The sequence below is a fragment of the Hyperolius riggenbachi genome, chromosome 1 (assembly GCF_040937935.1).
Source record: "Hyperolius riggenbachi isolate aHypRig1 chromosome 1, aHypRig1.pri, whole genome shotgun sequence".
NCBI lineage: Eukaryota > Metazoa > Chordata > Amphibia > Anura > Hyperoliidae > Hyperolius > Hyperolius riggenbachi.
The window spans coordinates 262,482,584-262,502,538 of record NC_090646.1 but is presented as its reverse complement, the minus strand read 5'-3'; the positions used below and the strand labels follow the sequence as shown (position 1 = coordinate 262,502,538).

Here is a 19,955-nt window from a genome sequence, read left to right as displayed (position 1 = left end):
TTCCCTTTAAGTAATTAACCCTGAGGCCCCATCCTGCATCATTAGCACAGAGCCAGGCTCTGGTTCTGTCTTTTGTATGGGAAGTTGACTCTGGAACTGCTTGCTTGTGCTATATACTGAATCATTTATGACCAGAACCTGAAGTCTGGCCACATTGGGATCAGGCTAGCCATGCGAAGTGGCCAGCTACTGTAACCAATAGGCAAAGTAACTGTGTTCAGCTTGTGAGAAGCTCACAATGTAATTCTACCATAGTGTAATGTCCTACCATATTATGTATGTATGTATGTATATATGTATATATATATATATATATACAGTATATATATATATATATATATATATATATATATAGCAATGGCATCTTCTGCAACACTTCACAAAGTACATAGTCATATCACTGACTGTCCTCAGGCTCAGAGGAACTCACAATCTAATCCTGCCCCTAGTTGTTAGGATGTTGAGATTCATACGTCTGCTTCACCTACAGTGACATCAGGCGCGTCGCTAGGGGGTTTCATAGGGGGCCTGTGCCCCGAACCCTGCTTAAAGTGCCCCAAACCCCAATTCCCAGCATTGTGTTTACTTAAAATGGTGCAGGCATGGCAAGTGCCAATGCACCATTGGTGCCCGCCACCGCTGCCACCCTTTATCAGTCTGCCGCCCTTGTCGCTGCTGGCTGAGCCCCCTTCTCTCACAGACCTCCGATCAGCGTGACAGTGGAGGCATAGAAGGTCACTTGCTACTCGCGGCTAGTGTACTCAAATGCGGAAGTGACGTTGTTTCTGACTTCCGCATTACACCGGGCACAAGTAGCGTGCGTCCCTCTTTGTCTCTGACTGCTCTGATCGGAGGTCTGATACTTGATTGAAGAGGTAGCCACGGTGGTGGGGACGGTGGCGGCATTGATTGGAGGACTGCAAGCAAGCACCCTTCCCCAGCAAAGCAGCACCCTTCCCCAGCAAGGCAGCACCCTGCCCAAGCAAGGCAGCACCCTTTCCCAGCAAGCAAGCACCCTTCCCCAGCAAGCAGTGATGCTCGGATACCCCTTTTTATTATTCGAGTTTGGTCGAATTCGAATAGTAAATTATTCGCATTTGGTCGAATATTTTTTACTATTCGATTCGACCTTGGACTTTGAGCTCACTATTCGAGTCGGTATTCGAGCTCATTATTCGAGCTGACTATTCGAATTGGCCTTAAATAGCTTCCAACACTTGTTTTGAGGGTGAATGATGCAAGAAACATCTTTTTTTCCAAGTAACAACAGCAAGTGATTATGTGGGGATGTTCCTTTAAAAAAAAAAAAAAAAGGTGGAAAGAGAAGTTGTGTCCAAAATTCTGTTCAGTACAGTGTATATACTTCTTCTTCTTCTTCTTCTTCATCTTCTATATCTTCTTCTTCTTCTTCTTCTTCTTCTATATCTTCTTCTTCTATGTCTTCTTCTTCTTCTTCTTCTTCTTCTATATCTTCTTCTTCTTCTTCTTCTTCATCTTCTTCTTCTTCTTCTACGGGATCTTCTCAAAAAATAAGCATATTGTGATAAAGTTCATTATTTTCTGTAATGTACTGATAAATATTAGACTTTCATATATTTTAGATCCAAATACACACAACTGAAGTAATTCAAGCCTTTTATTGTTTTAATATTGATGATTTTGGCTTACAGCTCATGAAAACCCAAATTTCCTATCTCAAAAAATTAGCATATTTCATCCGACCAATAAAAGAAAAGTGTTTTTAAAACAAAAAAAGTCAACCTTCAAATAATTATGTTCAGTTATGCACTCAATACTTAGTCGGGAATCCTTTTGCAGAAAGGACTGCTTCATTGCGGCGTGGCATGGAGGCAATCAGCCTGTGGCACTGCTCAGGTGTTATGGAGGCCCAGGATGCTTCCATAGCGGCCTTAAGCTCATCCAGAGTGTTGGGTCTTACGTCTCTCAACTTTCTTTTCACAATATCCCACAGATTCTCTATGGGGTTCAGGTCAGGAGAGTTGGCAGGCCAATTGAGCACAGTAATACCATAGTCGGTAAACAATTTACCAGTGGTTTTGGCACTGTGAGCAGGTGCCAGGTAGTGCTGGAAAATGAAATCTTCATCTCCATAAAGCTTTTCAGCAGATGGAAGCATGAAGTGCTCCAAAATCTCCTGATAGCTAGCTGCATTGACCCTGCCCTTGATAAAACACAGCGGACCAACACCAGCAGCTGACATGGCACCCCAGACCATCACTGACTGTGGGTACTTGGCACTGGACTTCAGGCATTTTGGCATTTCCCTCTCCTCAGTCTTCCTCCAGACTCTGGCACCTTGATTTCCGAATGACATGTAAAAGTTGCTTTCATCCGAATAAAGTACTTTGGACCACTGAGCAACAGTCCGGTGCTGCTTCTCTGTAGCCCAGGTCATGCGCTTCTGCCGCTTTTTCTGGTACAAAAGTGGGTTCATGCTTCCATCTGCTGAAAAGCTTTATGGAGATGAAGATTTCATTTTTCAGCACGACCTGGCACCTGCTCACAGTGCCAAAACCACTAGTAAATGGTTTACTGACCATGGTATTACTGTGCTCAATTGGCCTGCTAACTCTCCTGACCTGAACCCCATAGAGAATCTGTGGGATATTGTGAAGAGAAAGTTGAGAGACGCAAGACCCAACACTCTGGATGAGCTTAAGGCAGCTATTGAAGCATCCTGGGCCTCCATAACACCTGAACAGTGCCACAGGCTGATTGCCTCCATGCCACGCCGCATTGAAGCAGTCCTTTCTGTAAAAGGATTCCCGACCAAGTATTGAGAGCATAACTGAACATAATTATTTGAAGGTTGACTTTTTTTGTTTTAAAAACACTTTTCTTTTATTGGTCGGATGAAATATGCTAATTTTTTGAGATAGGAAATTTGGGTTTTCATGAGCTGTATGCCAAAATCATCAATATTAAAACAATAAAAGGCTTGGACTACTTCAGTTGTGTGTATTTGAATCTAAAATATATGAAAGTCTAATGTTTATCAGTACATTTCAGAAAATAATGAACTTTATCACAATATGCTAATTTTTTGAGAAGGTCCTGTATATCTTCTTCTTCTATATCTTCTTCTTCTTCTTCTTCTATATCATCTTCTTCTATATCTTCTTCTTCTTCTATATCTTCTTCTTCTTCTTCTTCATCATCATCTTCTTCTTCTTCTTCTTCTTCTTCTTCTTCATCTTCTTCATCTTCTTCATCTTCTTCTTCATCTTCTTCTTCTTCTTCATCTTCTTCTTCTTCATCATCTTCCCCTTCTTCATCTTCTTCATCTTCTTCTTCATCTTCTTCATCTTCTTCTTCTTCATCTTCTTCTTCTATATCTTTTTCTATATCTTCTTTTTCTATATCTTCTTATTATTATTATTTTTCTATTTCGTCTTCTTCTTTTTCTATATCTTCTTCTTCTTCTCCTTCTTCTTCTTCTTTTTCTATATCTTCTACTTCTTCTATATCGTCTTCTTCTTCTTCACTTATTTCTCTTTTATTTTTATTTTTTTTAAAGAAATGCAGCTATTTTTGAGCTGGTGGCGCACGCATGTTGGAAGCGCCATTGTATGTGCTCCCTGGCAGTGGAAACACACAGACAGCAGGAGATAAATTCAGCAGCAGCAGCAGCAGGAGAAGGAGGATGATTGTGTGGCAGCAGGCAGTCAATGAGGCAGGCAGCGAGACATAATAGGCTGTGGTACCTAGCGGTGGTACCAGGTCGTAAATACACAGCATGAGGTTCCAGACAGCGGTCGTGAAGCCCACATCATGTCCAATACACAACTGGGACAACACAGTTTTCAACCCGGACACCTCTAAAAATAATATCACAAAGTATTAATAAAAAGTATATATATTTTTATTGTTTTTTTTAAAGAAATGCAGCTATTTTTGAGCGTAACAAATAGCTGGTGGCGTATGGTGGAAGCGCCATTGTATGTGCTCCCTGGCAGTGGAAACACACAGACAGCAGGAGGTAATTTCAGCAGCAGGAGGAGGAGGATGAGTGTGTGGCAGCAGGCAGTCAATAAGGCAGGCAGTGTGACATAATAGCCCTGGTACCTAGCGGTGATACCAGGGCGTAAATAAACACAGCAGGAGGTCCCAGACATCGTTCGTGCAGCCCACATCGTGTCCAATACACAACTGGGACAACACAGTTTTCAACCCGGGCACCTTAGAAAAATTAAACCTTTTTTTTTTAATGTTTTTTTTGTTTTGTTTTTATAGCAAATTACACAGATATAGCTATTGTTTGACGTAATAGCTGGTGGCAGAGTGGCAGCAGAAGGTAAATCTGTGTACCCTGGCAGTGGGAAACACAGACAGACAGCAGCAGCAGCAGGAGGAATGGAGGAGTAGTGTGAGTGTGGCAGCAGGCAGGCAGCGTGACATAATAGCCCTGGTAGCTAGCGGTGATACCAGGGCGTAAATAAACACAGCAGGAGGTCCCAGACAGCGGTCGTGCAGCCCACATCGTGTCCAATACACAACTGGGACAACACAGTTTTCAACCCGGGCACCTCAGAAAAATTAAACCTTTTTTTTTTAAAGGTAAATACAGGAAGCAGGGGCAGCTATTGTTTGACGTAATAGCTGGTGGCAGAGTGGCATCAGAAGGTAAATCTGTGTACCCTGGCAGTGGGAAACACAGACAGACAGCAGCAGCAGCAGGAGGAATGGAGGAGTAGTGTGAGTGTGGCAGCAGGCAGGCAGCGTGACATAATAGCCCTGGTACCTAGCGGTGATACCAGGGCGTAAATAAACACAGCAGGAGGTCCCAGACAGCGGTCGTGCAGCCCACATCGTGTCCAATACACAACTGGGACAACACAGTTTTCAACCCGGGCACCTCAGAAAAATTAAACCTTTTTTTTTTAAAGGTAAATACAGGAAGCAAGGGCAGCTATTGTTTGACGTAATAGCTGGTGGCAGAGTGGCATCAGAAGGTAAATCTGTGTACCCTGGCAGTGGGAAACACAGACAGACAGCAGCAGCAGCAGGAGGAATGGAGGAGTAGTGTGAGTGTGGCAGCAGGCAGGCAGCGTGACATAATAGCCCTGGTACCTAGCGGTGATACCAGGGCGTAAATAAACACAGCAGGAGGTCCCAGACAGCGGTCGTGCAGCCCACATCGTGTCCAATACACAACTGGGACAACACAGTTTTCAACCCGGGCACCTCAGAAAAATTAAACCTTTTTTTTTTTTAAAGGTAAATACAGGAAGCAGGGGCAGCTATTGTTTGACGTAATAGCTGGTGGCAGAGTGGCAGCAGAAGGTAAATCTGTGTACCCTTGGCAGTAGGAAACACAGACAGACAGCAGCAGCAGCAGGAGGAATGGAGGAGTAGTGTGAGTGTGGCAGCAGGCAGGCAGCGTGACATAATAGCCCTGGTACCTAGCGGTGATACCAGGGTGTAAATAAATACAGCAGGAGGTCCCAGACAGCGGTCGTGCAGCCCACATCGTGTCCAATACACAACTGGGACAACACAGTTTTCAACCCGGGCACCTCAGAAAAATTAAACCTTTTTTTTTTATTGTTTTTTTTTTTTTTTTTTTAAGGCAAATTTAACAGATAGCTATGACAGGGGGGTGGAAGGCTGGAGGAAGGCTTCCTCCAAGCGCTCAACAAGGGCCTGCTGCAAGCTCCTTATTTGTTGCGCTGGCTCTCCTCCTGCAGGCGGCAGGAACTGGCTCAACTTCCCCTTGAGGCGCGGGTCCAACATCATGCTGATCCAGATGTCCTCCCTCTGCTTCATCTGGATCACCCTGGGGTCCTTGCGCAGGCACGTCAGCATGTGCTCTGCCATTGGGAAGAGGCGGGCCACGTGTGCTGGCACATCGACGGCAGTGCTGTCCTCATCCTCCTCCTCTGCCTCCTCAGCCTCATCCTCTCTCCACCCCCGCACCAACTCAGCTGCGCTGTGCTGATCCCCCTCATCAGCAGCAAGGTCAGGGACCTTTACCAAGTCCTCCTCCTCCTCCCCCTCAGAGGTGGACTGTGCAGCTGCATGCCGCTCCTGCTGGTCCAAGGCTGCCGCTCCCTGTTCCAGCAAAGCATCGAGGGCCCTGTTCAGCAGACAAACCAGGGGCACCCACTCGCAGACCATAGCATGGTCCCTGCTTACCATGTTAGTGGCCTGCAGAAAGGGAGCCAGCACTAAGCACACCTGCTGCATGTGCCTCCAGTCGTCATCGGGGACGATGGACGGGATGTTGCTGGTCTTGTCCCTTTTCTGAGCGGCGGACACAGTGGCCAGGGCAAGGTACTGGTTCAGGGGGGGTTCTGTTCAACCAGACGCTCCAATATCGCCAGGGTGGAGTTCCAGCGAGTTGGAACGTCAATGATCAGCCGATGGCATGGCAGCTCCAGCTCCTTTTGCACGTCTTCCAGGCTCGCACAGGCTGCAGCCGAGCACAACATTTCTTGCCGTTTCCAGCAGTTCGCCCATCCCCTGGTAGGTGCGCAAGAACTTCTGCACCACCAGGTTCAGCACGTGGGCAAGACAGGGGATGTGGGTCAGGTTTCCCCTGTCAATTGCGGCAACCAGATTGGCCCCATTGTCGGCCACCACCTCTCCGACTCTGAGGCCTCTGGGGGTCAGCCAAATCCTCTCCTGCTCCCGGAGTTTGGCCAACACATGGGTTGCCGTCAGTTTGGTCTTCCCAAGGCTGACCAACTGCAGCAGCACTTGGCAGTGGCGGGCCTTCACGCTGCTGCTGAGGCGGGGGGTTAAGCCAGGTGTGCCAGAGGATGGCAGAGGATCGGAGGAACCTGCTGCAGTTCCCCTGACCCTGCAGGGTGGCACCACCCACTGTGTTGCTGCTGCTGCTGCTGTGCCCGCTGCTGCTCTCCCATCCTCACCCCCTTCCACCAAGCTGACCCAGTGGACAGTGAAGGACAGGTAGCGGCCTGTTCCGAAGCGGCTGCTCCAGGAGTCCATGGTGACGTGGACCCTTTCACCAACCGCGTGCTACAGCCCTCGCTCCACATTGGCCATCACAAAGCGGTGCAGTGCAGGAATGTCCTTGCGGGCAAAGTAGTGTCTGCTGGGGAGCTGCCAGTCTGGGGCTGCACCAGCAAGCAGCGCACGCATGTCGCTCCCCTCCTGCACGAGCGTGTACGGCAGGAGTTGGGAGCACATGGCCCATGCCAGCAAGCCGTTCAGCTGACGCAGGCGACGGCTGCTGGGAGGCAGAGCCCTAACCACCCCCTGGAAGGACTCGCTCAAAAGGCTCTGGCGTGGCCTTTTGCTAGCACGGGAATCAGAGGACATAGCAGAGGAGGCCACTGAGGACTGGCTGCCAGAACAGGCCTCAGTGTCGGCGGCAGGAGTTGCAGAGGGGGGAGGAGCAGTGCGTTTCCGCACTCCTGCTGGTGCTGCTGGAGGAGCAGGAGGGCAGGTGGCTGCTGTTGCTGTTGCTGCTGCTGAAGGCTGTGCAGTGATGGGTGTGGTGCCACTGCCAGCACCAGATGCCTTCAGCCTCTGGAACTCCTCATGCTGGTGGAAATGTTTAGCAGCAAGGTGGTTGATGAGCGAGCTGGTGCTGAACTTTAAGGGGTCTGCACCTCTGCTCAACTTCCGCTGACAGTGGTTGCAAGTGGCGTACTTGCTGAAAACTGTGGGCATTGTAAAAAAATCGCCAGATTGGTGACAAGAACAACCCCCTACGGCCTGGAGCCGCTGCTGCCTGTCTCCCTGTGTTGTTTGGGGGGGGGGGCTTGGGGGCGGCTGGTGGTGGTACTGGCAGATGCTGCTGCTGCTGCTGAGCCTGAGACACCAGCAGGCTGTGGGACCTGCCTACTGCTGCCAATGCTTGCAATGATGCGCCTCCTTGCAAGGCCCACAAGCGCATCCTCCTCCTCCTCCTCAGAGCTGCTGATGATGACATCCCCAGGTGCTGGTGGTGGCGGCACCCAGTCTTTGTCTGTCACCACGTCATCATCATCATCATCATCCTCCCCCTCCTGAAACATGTCCTGCTGGGATGATGACCCTCCAAACTCCTCTCCTGATGCATGGATGGGCTGCTTGACTGTCGCCACAGTCTTGCTGTCCAATCCCCCAAAGTGCCCATCAGCATCTCCTCCTCCAAATCGCCAACAACAGCAGACAATACCCTGATGGTGCCTGGGGTAAAAATACTGCTGAGTGACAGGTCGCCAACTTGTGACGGTGAACTGGCCTCCTCCCCAGGCCCTGCTGGGCGGCTGCTGCGAACAGGGGTGGTGGTGGTGGTGAGGGTGGAGGCCTCGGATGCAGAGCTGATGGCGGGCTGCTCATCCTCCGTCATCAGTTGCACCACAGTGGCTGCATCTTTTTCCTCAATGGGACGTTTTCGGCCCGGCTGGAGGAAAATAGGAGCAGGTACTACACGCTGCTGCTGCTGTGTCTCTGCAGCGTGAGTTGCTCCTGCTGGGCGGCGCCCAAGGCGTCCACGGCCAGTGGCTATAGGCGGAATGTTAGCCACTGACGCAGCTGCTGCTGCTGCGGAACTGTGCATGGTGGCGCGGCCGCGGCTTGCCACAATGCTGCTCCCTCTCCTCTTGATTCCCTTGCTGCCCTTCCCCTTGCCCAAACCGCGCTGGCTGCCACTTCCAGACATCTTAGATGTTTTGGGCGTAAACAAAAAAGTTTTTTAAAAGGGCGGGTGAAAAAGTGGGGTACTTTAATGGAGTGGGTTGGTGGGTGAGGTGACACTAATCACTAAGTGATTAGATTGCTAAGTGATTACTAGTACAGTACTAATACAAAATACAACTAGAAAATACAATAATCAGTAGTAATCAGATTAACCCTCCTTTTATGTTAGCTTTCTGTTACTATCCATGATGTTAACGGGTCGGTTTTGACCCGTGTCTTAAATCAGCCATAAAATACCCTCTGAACAGATATTTATCATCCAATTTGTTTCTTACCTCTTGGTTACCTTGTTAGGCTTCTTTATCCTTGAAAAGATTGGTTTTATTATTTTTGGTGTGACCCCTTTAAACTTTCTTTTGATAGCATACTTCTCATTTTCAAATTTAAAAAATGGTAAAATAAACCTAAATAGGATATTATAAGTAAATAAAAGGTTGTTATGTCACCAGAATGTTGCTGAGGAGTATTTGAACACATCTCTTAAATATTTTTTTTATATTTTTATTTTTATTTTAATAACATTAACTATAATAACATTGATGGTGTTAGGGTCAATTTTGACCCATATATATATTTACTTCAAGAATATAGCCAAAAGTCTTTTTTTTAACATAAAACATTCATAAACAATGAAAAGCAAGTAATAATACAAAATGTAGACTTGCAAGGTCAAACAAACAACACACAATCAAGCAAGGCAAAACAATAGAAATCAAGTACTAGTTTCAAAGCATCTTTGTGCAAGAACTTGCATGTGTTTGTGTGGGTGTTTTTAGATGCATGTGTGGCAAAAGCTGACACTTTTAGGCCCCGTTCACACTTGCGGTTTAGTAAAAACCGCACCGGATGTCCGGACCGCACCGTATCCGGACCAGACCTGATCCGTACGGTTCCTATCCGGATCCGGTCCGGATCCGGTCCGTTTGCATCCGGTTTCCGTGCGGTGTGAACACGGTTGCGGTCCGGATCCGGTTTCTTAAGGAGATACACATCCTGTAAATACCTGGGGTCTGGGAGGTCAGCAGAAGGGTCTGGGGTCATTGTTGGAGACAAGTGGACGTGTGGAGACCATCCGTGGATACAGAGACTGCAGTTGGGACCATGGATCCAGGCATTTTTTACTCGTAAACCTGGGAATTCTCTCCTTCCTGTTGTTCGCCTCCTTGTCAGACATATCAGAAATGTTGCTGCCAAAAAGAGCTCCAGCATGAAATCGCTGCTACCCCACTCTTTGAACGCTGGGCCAATGTGGTCCCCATCCAAAATGCATAGGAAGTGGGGTAGAACGTCCGGTTTTTGTAGCCAGTGTGTTGTGCGCTCTCCGGCTCTCATTGCTTTGTATTGGCCGGATGGTGCAGTCCGGCTCCGCCCCGGATACGGCTGCCGGAGGAGCCGGACCAAAAAATAGCGCATGTTGGAACGGACGCCGGAGTCCGGATCCGGCCCGGATCCGGTCCGGCTCCGGTCCGGCAGAACGGACGCATGTGAACGGACGCATAGGCTTTCATTGCTATGCCGTGCGTCCGTTCCGTCCGTTCTGCAAGCGGTCCGGCTCCGGCACGGCGATTCCGGATGGCCACCGCTAATGTGAACCGGGCCTTAGCATCTTCTTTGCAGATATATTTTTTACAGTGGAAGCATAATGTGTGTGTCTTTCTGTCTTTATTGCTGGGGCAGACCTGACACCTCTTTCTTTTAGAATCAGATGGCATCACTGGAGTTGTAACTGTGCTGGTTGATGTTGTGGCAAGGCTAGATGATGATGAGGATGCTGGCACTGATTCTCTTTGTGTTGTTGATGGTGTGGATGGAGTGCTTGATGAACTCTGCATCTGTCTGATCATGGCTGCAGCGATTAGATCTCGAGACACCCGTTTCCTTTGTTCAATGTGTGCCTTGACAAGGGAACTTCCTAGCTCCTCGAGAAATATTCTCCGCTTGTTATCCTTTTTTGTGTTCCAACCTGGGTGGATGTGGGTCCATAACACAAATGCATTGTATGCAGACACATCTAGGATGTTATAAAACACAACCATCGGCCATCTCCTGGTCATTCGCTGACAAGTATAGGTAGCAGTCAGCTTGTCCAGGTTGTCCACTCCCCCTTTGTTTTTATTGTAATCCAGGATAATTGTGGGCTTTTTGTCACTTCTTGATGACACAGCTGCATCTTTGTGAAAAGTGGACATAAGTATCACATTTTTATTTTTTTTGTGGACAATATGAAACAACAGTGGTGGTGTCTGTAAAAGCAAATTTTGAAGAAAGTGGAGCTCTGTCCTTCACTTGCAAAATTTCAGTGTGCAGCTCAGGTTTATTTTTTTTTTATTGTGCCTACCATGGTAAGTTTCCTCCTGAGAAGTTCTTGTCCAAGGTCATAGCTGGTAAAAAAATTGTCACATGTGATATTGTGACCCCGCAGTCCAGTAGTCATATCAAGGACTACACGTTGTCCTTGTTTTTTCTCAGGGATGCCACTTTCGGGTTTGCCTGTGTAAATCTGTAGGTTCCATGCATAGCTTGTTTTTGCATCACAGGCTGCCCAGATTTTTTATGCTGTATTTGCCTGGCTTACTGGGCATATACTGCCGGAAGGGGCAATTTCCACGGAAAGGGATCAAACTTTCATCTACTGTTACCTGAGGCCCAGGGTGAAACATTAGTGGAAGGAGCTGAACCCATTTCTCCCAGACATCCCTTATGGGAGCAAGCTTGTCAGATTTTGGCTGAGAGGTGATTGGCTGTCAGTGGGATGGTGCCTGACAGTGTTACTAAGCAGAGAGAATGTTTATGATTTCAGTTTTGGCACTTATTAGTGTTCTATAATCCTATATCATAACTGGGTCAGAATTGACCCTAACACCATAAATGTCATAATTTTCACCACAGTATTTTCTAATTTAGTGAAAAGGATTATTTTTCTATTACATGGTTTAAATAGAGGTTCCTGACAAAGTAAAAAAATCTTGATGCAATAAACAAATTTATGTGATACTTATAGACATTCAAAACCTGAAAACGGGTCGGTTCTGACCCTAACATAAGAGGAGGGTTAAGTAGAAGGAAATAGAGTGTGTGTACTGTACAGACAGTGCACGCACACACACACGCAGGAGCTAGCCTATGAACAGTGACTGAGTGTCCCTAGTACAGTAAGTAGTAACAGTAAGTAGTACAACTAGAAATTACAATAATCAGTAGTAATCAGAAGGAAATAGAGTGTGTGTACTGTACAGACAGTGCACGCACACACACACGCAGGAGCTAGCCTATGAACAGTGACTGAGTGTCCCTCCCTAGTAGTAAGTAGTAACAGTAAGTACAACTAGAAATAACAATAATCAGTTGTAATCAGAAGGAAATAGAGTGTGTGTACTGTACAGACAGTGCACGCACGCACACACACACGCAGGAGCTAGCCTATGAACAGTGACTGAGTGTCCCTAGTACAGTAAGTAGTAACAGTAAGTACAACTAGAAATTACAATAATCAGTAGTAATCAGAAGGAAATAGAGTGTGTGTACTGTACAGACAGTGCACGCACACACACACGCAGGAGCTAGCCTATGAACAGTGACTGAGTGTCCCTAGTAGTAAGTAGTAACAGTAGTAAGTACAACTAGAAATTACAATAATCAGTAGTAATCAGAAGGAAATAGAGTGTGTACTGTGCACGCACACACGCAGGAGCTAAACAGTGACAGTGAGTGTCCTAGTACAGTTACAGTATAATAACTACAAAATACAATCACTCAGTAGTAAAGGACAGCAGAAACACTGGTATAGATAAGATGAGAAATAAAGTAACAGAGGACAGGAGGACAGCTGCCCACACAGGCAAGGCCCTGAGGCCTAAAGCTGTGTAAGCTTGCCTGCAGCAGCTGCCTGTCTCTATGTAACACACAAGCTACTAACTAAAATACAATGTCTATCTAAATAACAACAATATAGGTGTGTATAGGAGGTGTATGTGAGCAAAAACGCTAGGTAATTGACCACTATAGAGCTCTTGCTAAGCCAAAGCACAAAGGAGCAGATCTCTCTCTGTACAAAGTCAGGCAAGGACGGAAAAACGGAACATGGCGGCCGCTATTTATAGGGTAGGGGCTGGCCAGGGTCCCCCTCTGTGATTGGCTGCCGTCAGAGGGCCTGGGAGCCCTCTGATTGGCTCTAAGGACATCAATCTGGGCTATGACGCTATTCGAGCTCGGTATTCGAGCTCGAATAGCGCTGTTTGCTCGAATAGCTCGAATAGTGAGTGGGCTATTCGAGTTCACTCGAATAGCCCATTCGAATAGCTACAGCTATTCGAGCTCGGTATTCGAGTTCGAATAGCTAAAAAAGAGCTCGAATATTCGAGCTACTCGAATATTCGAGCTCTGCTGAGCACCACTGCCAGCAAGCAAGGACCCTTCCCCAGCAAGGCAGCACCCTTCCCCAGCAAGTAGGCACCCTGCCCCAGCAAATAAGCACCCTGCCCCAGCAATCAAGCACCCCGTCCAAGCCACACAGGACCTTGCTCCAGCAAGTAAGCACCCTGCCCCAGAAAGTAAACAGTGCACCCTGCCCCAGCAATCAAGCACCCTTTCCAAGCCACACAGCACCCTGCCCCAGCAAGTAAGCACCCTGCCCCAGCAAGGCAGCACCCTGCCCCAGCAATCAAGTACCCTTCCCCAGCAAGGCGGCACCCTGCCCCAGCAAGCAAGCACCCTTCCCCAGCAAGGCAGCACTCTGCCCCAGCAAGCAAGCACCCTGCCCCAGCAAGCAAGCACCCTTCCCCCAGCAAGGCAGCACCCTGCCCCTACAAGCAAGCACACTTCACCAGCAAGCAAGCACCCTTCCGCAGCAAGGCAGCACCCTGTCCAAGCCACACAGCACCCTACCCCAGCAAGTAAGCACCCTGCCCCAGCAAGTAAGCACCCTGCCCAAGCCATACAGCACCCTTCCCCAGCAAGTAAGCACCCTGCCCAAGCCATACAGCACCCTTCCCCAGCAAGCAAGCATCCTGCCCAAGCCACACAGCACCCTGCCCCAGCAAGTAAGCACCCTGCCCAAGCCACACAGCAATTTGCCCCAGCAAGCAAGCACCCTGTCCAAGCCACACAGCTCCCTGCCTCAGCAAGCCAGCACCCTTCCCCAGCAAGCCAGCACCCTGCCCAAGCCACACAGCACCCTGCCCCAGCAAGCAAGCACACTGCCTCAGCAAGCAAGCACCCTGCCCAAGCCACATAGCACCCTGCCCAAGACACATAGCACCCTGCCCAAGCCACATAGCACCCTGCCCAAGCCACATAGCACCCTGTCCAATCCACATAGCACCCTGTCCAATCCACACAGCACCCTGCCCCAGCTAGCAAGCACCCTGCCCAAGCCACACAGCACCCTGCCCAAGGCACACAGCACCCTGCCCCAACAAGCAAGCAAGCACCCTGTCCAAACCACACAGCTCCCTGCCCCAACAAGCCAGCACCTTGTCCTAGCCACACAGCACCCTGCCCCAGCAAGCAAACACCCTGCTCAAGCCACACAACACTGTTTCCCAGCAATCCTGCACCCAGCCCAAGCCGCACAGCACCCTGCCCCAGCAAACCTGCACCCAGCCCAAACCACACAGCACCCTGCCACAGCAAGCCAGCACCCTGCCCCAGCAAACCTGCACCCAGCCCAAACCACACAGCACCCTGCCACAGCAAGCCAGCACCCTACCCCAGCAAACCTGCACCCAGCCCAAGCCACACAGCACCCTCCCTGAGCCACGCAGCACCCTGCCACAGCAAGCCAGCACCCTGCCCCAGCAAACCAGTACCCTGCCCCAGCCAGCCAGCACCCTGCTCAAGCCATCCTGCACCCTGTTCAAGCCAAAACCCTGCCTCAGGCAGCACCCTGCTCCAGCCTGCCCCAATTAGCACCCTATTCCAGCCTGCATTATGCCCCATGCAGCCAGCATCCTACCCCAGGAAGCTCTCTGCACTCAGCCTCCAGCAAGCCCCCTGCACCCAGCCAGCGATTGGGGGACAGCTATGGCTACCTAATATCTAGGGGTACATATTGCTACCTTATACTGATATACAAATATGTGCACATGGTTACTTAATTCGTCTATCTGGGGTACATCGTTACTTAATTTATTTATACTTGGCTACTTAAAGGAATACTATCAAACTTCATCAATTTCTGGCAGTAGCATAAATCAAAATTCCATCAACAGTCTGATCGAACACAGCATATCTTGACGGGGAATGGGGCAGCTCATTATGTGAGAGGGGATTCCTATATTACAGTGTAGCAGTGCCTATCCTACTTTCCCCACATCATAGCGCATTATTCAGCGCATGACCCGCCGAAGTAGCCTGCTATGAGGAGCGAGAGACAAGACAACCGCTCTCGCTCCTACTCTGCCCAGCCAATCCGCCCCAGGAGGCTTCCGTGTGTCAGGCTGCCGCCGCATCATCATTACTGTTTGCTACGCAACGGCAAACACATTAGCTGGAGGAGGGCGTGGCATTGCTCCTGAAAGCATTGGAAGCAGGGGCAGGAGGGCAGGAAGGATCATGACGCGCCCTCCTCCAGCTAATGTGTTTGCCGTTGCGTAGCAAACAGTAATGATGATGCGGCGGCAGCCTGACACACGGAAGCCTCCTGGGGCGGATTGGCTGGGCAGAGTAGGAGCGAGAGCGGTTGTCTTGTCTCTCGCTCCTCATAGCAGGCTACTTCGGCGGGTCATGCGCTGAATAATGCGCTATGATGTGGGGAAAGTAGGATAGGCACTGCTACACTGTAATATAGGATTCACCTCTCACATAATGAGCTGCCCCATTCCCCGTCGCCATCAGTTTCTCAGGGGACGCAATCTATAAGGTAAAATAAATAAAAAAGATACTGCACAGCAAAAAGATATGCTGTGTTCGATCAAACTGTTGATGGAATTTTGATTTATGCTACTGCCAGAAATTGATGAAGTTTGATAGTATTCCTTTAATCGTTTTATCTTGATGCACCTTGCTATTTAATTTGATTTATTGTGAGGCACCTGGCTACTTAATTATTTTATCTGGGGGTGTGTGACTACTTTACAATTTTATCTGGATGATTGTGATAACTTTATTTTTATTGGGCGACACATGACTACTTGATAAATTATCTGATGGCATGTGACTACTTGATTTTTTAATCTGGAGGCATGGAACTATTTTATTTTATCTGGATGCATGTGACTACTTAATTATTTTATCTGGCAGCATGTGACTATTTAATTTTGAGGCACATGGCTAATTAATTCTAACATCTAGGGGACAATGGCTTCTGAATGTATTTATCGGGGGGGGGGGGGGGGCATTTTAAACTCATTTGTCTTATCACAGTAGTGCAGGCTGCAGTGGAAAGCTAAACTGCCTCTCTGGCAGTATTGAATTGTAGTCTCCATTTCTTGTTGGACTGGAAACTTCTAACTTGCCAAGTGACCTTTCAACCAATAAAGAGGCAGAGGAGGTGGGGAAAAGAAGAGGGGGTAGTGCGATTTTAGTCTTTGCCATAGGCGCCATATTACCCAGATACACCTCTGCATGTGTGCGCTGCCCGCAGCACATTACACAGGTTATCTCTGTGGCCACCCAACACTCCACAGACGTCTAGATCCCCATGGTTACCTCTAATCTGTCTTGGGCACTGAGAAGAGGGTAGATGGCTGCTGAAAGCTCCAGTCCACTTCATGGGATATAGGCGAGGGTGCCTGCACAGAGGAAGCATCGCTACTACCTCCACCTTTGGAGAAGTGTGGCCCAAGGAAGCCTCATCCCCTTTCAGGGTGAAGCCATGCCACCTGCTAGAAATTAGTAAGTACTATGTCTCCATTAGTAACCTCTCCCTGCCTTAAGCAGCACCCACAGTGACCCCTGTCACTAGATACTCCCCAGTAACCTCCCTCTCTTCCCCTAGTGGCACCCACAGTGACCTTTGCCACTAGCTACCCCCCAGTGACCTCTCCCTCCCCCCAGTGGCACCCACAGTGATGTCTTCCCCTAGCTACCCCCAGTGACCTCTGCCTCCCCCCACTGGCACTAACAGTGACCTCTGCCCCAGCTACCCCCAGTGACCTTTCCCTCCCCCAGTGGTACCCACAGTGATCTCTGCCCCAGCTACCCCCAGTGACCTCTCCCTCCCCCCCCCCCCAGTGGCACCCAGAGTGACATCTGCCCCTAGCTATCCCAGTGACCTCTTCCTCCCCTCAGTGGCACCCATAATGACCTATGCTTCTAGCTACCCCCAGTGACTTCTTCTGCCCTCCCCAGTGGCACCCATAGTGACCTCTACCTCACCCCAGTGGCACCCACAGTGACCTCTGCCCTTAGCTACCCCTCCCCCAGTGACCACTCACCCCCTGTAGCACCCAGAGTGATCTCTGCCCATAGCTCCCATTGCCCCACTCATGTCCACTCCCACTCCCCTACATGGCCACACCCATTTTTACCACTAACCTAGTGCCCAGAAGTGCTCCAGATCTCTCAAGACCCTAGCAACGCCCCTGAGTGACATAAGAGTACTGCATTCTAAGTACTGCATTCTGTTTGTTTGATAATGTTGTGTCTCAATAAAGTTTTGTTCCTCTCACCATGAGGCTGTGTTAACATGGTGCCAGAAAATGGGAAGAGAACTGGTGTTTTTAGCTACAAAACTGCAAAAACAGGACTGAAAGCTGTTCCTGTATACTAGTCTAGCATCTCAGCAGCCACAGAGAGAGAAAATGGCAACATACCAGTTTTGGGTGCAATGGCCTGCACAGGAGACATGGCAGCAAACTGGAGATTCTTAGGATCACAGTGGGAGGATTATGAAAAGGAGACACACATAAGTGTTGGATGACATGGGAATGTTGGGGCTAGAATGATAAAGTTTTATTAATCTTTTATAAGGTATTTGGTGTGAAGGGCATATGACATAGTTTGATTTGGTAGACTACTTCAGAAGGACATGATAAAGTTAATTCTGTTTCTGTGTGGTGCTGTCTCTTTTTCCTTTGCGTATGTTAAAAAGGGGCGCTGGGAAAAAAGGGCGCGGGGTTTTAAACGATAAGCATGGATAACGTTTAAAAATGTATTGTACTGTATTTCGTTTAAAATTAATGTTTTATAAATCATTAAATAATGTGCATTAAATCGGCAATTGTAAAAACGTTAATCTTTCGTTTAAATAGTGAAACGTATAATAACGTTTTAAAAAAAAATTACTAAGTAACCCTCCCTGTACCTACCCCTAACCCCTAGACCCCCCTGTTGATGCCTAAACCTAAGACCCCCCCTGTTGGTGCCTAAGTAACCCTCCCTGTACCTACCCCTAACCCCTAGACCCCCCTGTTAGTGCCTAAACCTAAGACCCCCCTGTTGGTGCCTAAACCTAAGACCCCCCTGTTGGTGCCTAAACCTAAGACCCCCCTGTTGGTGCCTAAACCTAAGACCCCCTGTTGGTGCCTAAACCTAAGACCCCCTGTTGGTGCCTAAACCTAAGACTCCCCTGATGGTGCCTAAACCTAAGACTCCCCTGATGGTGCCTAAACCTAAGACCCCCTGTTGGTGCCTAAACCTAAGACCCCCCTGTTGGTGCCTAAACCTAAGACCCCCCTGTTGGTGCCTAAACCTAAGACCCCCCTGTTGGTGCCTAAACCTAAGACCCCCCTGTGATAAGCATTAATAACGTTTCAAAAACATATTGTGCGGTTTTTTCGTTTAAAAATAATGTAAAAAAAAAAAATTGTACTGTTTTTCGTTTAAAAATAATGTTTGAAAAAAATATTGTACTGTTTTTCGTTTTAAAATAATATTAAAAAATGTATGAATCAGTAAATAATGTGTAATCATGAGAAGCAGTAATAAAACATTAAGTCTCCAGGCGCCGCTTTTAAAACGTTATTTTTCTCCGGCGCCCTTTTTTCCCATCGGGCGCCCATTAAACGATATTTATTATGGGAGTGAATGGCGGCGCCCGATTTGTCCACTAGCCTCCTGCGCCCTTTTTTACTGTTACCTTTTCCTTTCTCTTCACAGGTTATCACATCAGAAGATTACAGTTGTCAAGTGAAAGATAATCTGTCTTTGAAGTTAATTGGCTCAGGACAGGTCTGGGGAGAGAGCTGACCTATGAGATGGAGGCAGAGACTTCTATATATATGAGTGACTATATATGAGTGACAGCTAAATTTCATCTCAGTCTGAGAGAAGCACCAAGCTGAGCACCCTCCCTCCCCTTTACTCGTCACAGTCTGACTTGTTTTGGGGGTGTCCTAGTGTATGATGATAACCCTGAAGTGTTTAATGGAACTGAATTGGTTATTGTTTGGTTATGTGGTTACATTGGTAATTGGTTGGGCCACCCGTGCTGTCCACCTGGGTGGCAAATGGTTTTATTGATTACAAATAAAGTTATTTATTTAATTTTATTTTATCAGAACCCCAAAACAATAAAGTGCCATGGCCATTTTAAACGCTTATGGTGTCAGTGTGTTTTTATATGCAGATAAATGTTCTAAAGGTTAAGAATAGACACATACAGTCCCATGAGATTGCTACTGAATTGGACAAGAAAGACCCCAAGGTAAGGGCTAAAACCTTATACTCAGTGATGGGGAGAGATTGTCTGCATTTACCAGCACCTCACACTGTCTGTCACTGACAAGCAGGATGTACAGAAAACACTGGATGCATTACAAAGCTATTTCATGTCTGCCAGGAACATCATATATGAGAGATATGTCTTCAATACTGCAGATCAAGGTCAGTCAGATAAAATAGACCAGCATATCACAAGGCTGAGACAGCTAGCTGAAATGTGAATTTGCTGAACCGCATGATGCACTTATTAGAGATAGGATAGTACTTGGATTAGGGGTCGAGTCCTGCGTGGACACGGGTGAACGGCGTCCACCCACTTTTTCTTCAGCGTGGACGCCGTTCACCCTGGCTTGTGTGGAGTCGAGCAGCGCAGAGAAGAAGAGCTATGGGGACAGCGGGGAAGGGCGGACGTCTCCCCCCCCCCCCTTCCCTCACCTTCGTGCTCCCCTTCCTGCCTCTCCCCTTCTTGAAATGTCGGGCCCGGCGGCTAAAGTGGGCGGAGACTTTCCGCCTTCTTCCGGCCGCAAGGGACGCTCCACTCTGTGTGGCTAGAAGACCAGACTAGCCACAAACACAGTGCGGAGGGTCCCTTGCGGCTGGAACGCGGTAAGTCTCCGCCCACTTTCGCCGCCGGGCCCGACATTTCAAAACACCGGAGGGGAGAGGCAGGAAGGGGAGCA

At 48.3% G+C, this 19,955-nt stretch overlaps 1 long non-coding RNA gene across 1 annotated transcript in view; it reads left to right on the top strand.

The window, feature by feature from the left end:
- Positions 1 to 19,152, top strand: part of LOC137547867 (uncharacterized) — a 61,881-nt gene extending 42,729 nt beyond the window's left edge. The window contains exon 3 of the long non-coding RNA XR_011026639.1: positions 18,712 to 19,152. This is a non-coding gene — a long non-coding RNA (uncharacterized lncRNA). The remainder of the gene's footprint in view (positions 1 to 18,711) is intronic.
- The last annotated feature ends 803 nt before the right edge of the window (positions 19,153 to 19,955 follow it).